At 38.0% G+C, this 3,481-nt stretch overlaps 1 long non-coding RNA gene across 1 annotated transcript; it reads right to left on the bottom strand.

Moving 5' to 3' along the window:
- Nucleotides 1-2,814: 2,814 nt before the first annotated feature.
- LOC131243110 (uncharacterized) lies at nt 2,815-3,156 on the bottom strand. Its single transcript, XR_009169869.1, has 2 exons — nt 3,030-3,156; nt 2,815-2,919 (listed from the first exon to the last, which is right to left on the bottom strand). It is a non-coding gene; the product is annotated as an uncharacterized LOC131243110 (long non-coding RNA).
- Between the last annotated feature and the right edge of the window lie 325 nt (nt 3,157-3,481).

Raw genomic sequence — 3,481 nt, 5'->3', positions numbered from 1 at the left:
GGGTTTTCAAGTTTAGGTATAGGTTTAGGTTAGGGAGTTAAGATTAGGATTAGGTGTAGGATTAAGTTTAGGGAATTGAGAATACATTTAGGTTATAGGTTTAGGTTTAGGTTCTAGGTTTTAGGTTAAGGTTATATGTTCAGGTTTAGGTTATAGGTTTAAGTTAAGGTTGAGGTTTAGGTTATAGGTTAAGGTTTTAGGTCATGGGTTTTGGTTTAGGTTATAGGTTATAGGTATAAGTTAAGGTTTAGGTTTAGGTTTAGGTTTAGGTTTAGGTTTAGGTTATAAGACATAGGTTTAGGGAATTGAGAATAGGTTAAGGTTTAGGTTTAGGAAATCGGGTTTGGGTTCGGGATGGGGTTTATGTTTGGGTTTTCAAGTTTAGGTATAGGTTTAGGTTAGGGAGTTAAGATTAGGATTAGGTGTAGGATTAAGTTTAGGGAATTGAGAATACATTTAGGTTATAGGTTTAGGTTTAGGTTCTAGGTTTTAGGTTAAGGTTTTATGTTTAGGTTTAGGTTATAGGTTTAAGTTAAGGTTGAGGTTTAAGTTATAGGTTAAGGTTTTAGGTCATGGGTTTTGGTTTAGGTTATAGGTTATAGGTATAAGTTAAGGTTTAGGTTTAGGTTTAGGTTATAAGACATAGGTTTAGGGAATTAAGAATAGGTTAAGGTTTAGGTTTATGATATCGGGTTTGGGTTCGGGATGGGGTTTATGTTTGGGTTTTCAAGTTTAGGTATAGGTTTAGGTTAAGGAGTTAAGATTAGGATTAGGTGTAGGTTCAAGTTTAGGTTTTGGTTTAGGTTAAGAGTATGGTCCCTGCAAAGCAAATACAGATATAAATACGGCCATCCGACATAAATGCCAGGCCCTTCCAATGCTGTCCATAAAAAATGGACAGCTTCATCATGGTCATAATAGCGGTTCCCTCTTTCCAGGGAACCCCGCTCTTTCGAATAGCTCCGACGCACATCCGGGTCTACTCCATTAATTTCGATCAAATACATAAACACGGCCTATCCAATTAGCCAGGCCCCTCCAATGCTGTCCATAGGAAATGGACAGCTTCATCATGGTCATAACAGCGGTTCCCACCTTCCAAAGACCCCCGCTCATCCGGATAGCTCCGACGTACATCCGGGTCTGCTCCATTAATTTCGAGCAAATTTAATGGAGCAAATACGTAACCACTTGGTCCCAAATACTTACTTTATAAAAGAAAATCTCCCCTGTTTTCTCAAATTTTCTATTTCGATCTTTTTTAGCTCAAATCCATGTCAATGCATGAGAATCATACATAAACATGGATTTTAAGCAAAATACATGAGAGAAATTACAACATAGATATCATGCACACGATATCATATAATGTACTGTTTAATGAACTACACATGTGCATTCTTGACAAGAGACGTACCAGATGCTTGAATTTGAAATATGCAGCTCCAACCCTCCCACATGCAACATCCACCTGAAAGAATGCGCATAACCGTCATGCTTGAGTAATCAATATAGGAATGTACAAGTAAAACTATAAAACCAGAGATACTCACTGCATTTTCAAGATCCCCTCCATAGTTGACGATTCATTCTAAAGCCCTTCTCCCTCCTCCTTTACCCGGGCTTGGGACCGGCAATGCAAGGAGTTGCATTGGCGGAGTTAAAAAAGAGCTTAGGCTCCATTTGGTTTTCAAAAAAAAATATTTTTATAAATACTAATGTGATGACCAAATGGAGCCTAAGACTATAAATACATTCAAATATAGAGTACAAAATTCATTCAATATTAAAAGAAATAAAAAAAACAAGTGCCAAATTAGTTCAAAATGCACACAACAAGTTCAAAATTAGTTCAAAATGCACACAACAAGTTTAAAATGAGTTCAAAATGCACACAACACATGTTCAATTATACAGTACCAAATTTGTTCAAATTATTGAATTCTCAAAGCCTCTTTCCCCCATTGCACAAATGATCCTGGACCGGCCTCTCCAAGTGTAGATGCGAACCCATCTTCTTTCCACAAAGGAGCGTGAGGTTGTATAACCTCAATTAGGACAACAACAAAAGCTCCATCCTCCAACGGCTCGCAATGGACAGTTGCATTTGGATTAACTTCGTGTACTTCACCACGAGCAACTACACCACGTTTTCCAAAACCAAGCAAGTCGCATCTCTTACCGATATATATAATATCCGGCTACATTTACACATAAAATGGCATTGGTATTGTTAGCGTTTATAATATAATTGTAAGCTCATTATAGTAAAAAATTTATACTTGCATACCGACGACGCCTGAGTAGACTTAGCGACTGTTGGTGATGAGAGATTTTGAGTATACTGTCTATCTTTCTGCATATCAACCAATGTTTTCTTCATCTCAACTATATCTTGGGTCATACCATCCAATTTTTTCTTCACCTGAGATAACTCTTGAGTTACGCTCTCTTTTTCTTTTGTCACATTCTCTACCTTTGAACGAGCAGGGGCTGACTTCTTCAGTCCGACCTTGCTTATTGAGCAACCTAGACCCCGCATTTGCCCTCTATTGTCAGACCCAACCAACTGTAAAACATTGTAAATTAAGTTATTAGGATATTCATAATTACCATAAAACTCTACTAATTTTTAAATTTTATTACTACCTCTGTAAGGGCATCATCCATGCCGGTCATCCTAGAAGCAGAATTGCTACTATAGAGCTCATCTAGTTTTTCCTGTGAAAAAATACAAATGAATGTAATATAATTCAAAGTTATACTTAGGCTTTTCACAAGGGTACTAGTTAGTGGTACGAGGGATACACTTACAGCAAGGTCAGGATATTGGACAACTTTGTCCTTTCTTGTATGGGCTCTTAAGAAGACTTCACATCTACCTATCTCGACATCAGAGGTAAGATTCTTCTCCATCGCCTTTGGCACATTATATATCATTGAAATACACATCATTAATAGATTTAGATGAATGATAATTCAAATTTAAATTCAATTTTAAACTATAATATCTATTTTTAAATACATACCATCTTATGGCGAGTAACAGCCATGCTGTGCCTCCCAAGACACGCAGGTCCTTTTAGCTTGGCCCGATTGACTTTATTCCTTGCGCTTACCCTCTTGAATTCCTCGGTGGTACGTTGATCCACGAAGGCCTTCCAATCCTCCATAGGGATACCTGGGGGGGCAGGACCATCTCTTACAGCAATAGGATCCTTATTTGTAATATATTTTGCAGTCAATCTTCTCTTGTAATTCCTCCACGCTTCATTGATGCGTTTTGTAACATAATCAAGACTTGCAGCCCAACTTTGACCCTCAAACTCATAAAACTGTGACAATCTTTCTGTGACCATATGAATTTGTTCATGAAGCACTTGGCGAAAGTCCGGGTATATGATCGGGATATGAGAACGGGTGAGGACACCGACATGCGATGCAAAGTCCCTGTGATCGGAACAGTCCTCATTCGGTTGCC

The sequence above is a fragment of the Magnolia sinica genome, chromosome 4 (assembly GCF_029962835.1).
Source record: "Magnolia sinica isolate HGM2019 chromosome 4, MsV1, whole genome shotgun sequence".
Taxonomy (NCBI): domain Eukaryota; kingdom Viridiplantae; phylum Streptophyta; class Magnoliopsida; order Magnoliales; family Magnoliaceae; genus Magnolia; species Magnolia sinica.
The sequence above is the reverse complement of the archived record's forward strand: the minus strand, read 5'-3'. Positions and strand labels throughout refer to the sequence as shown.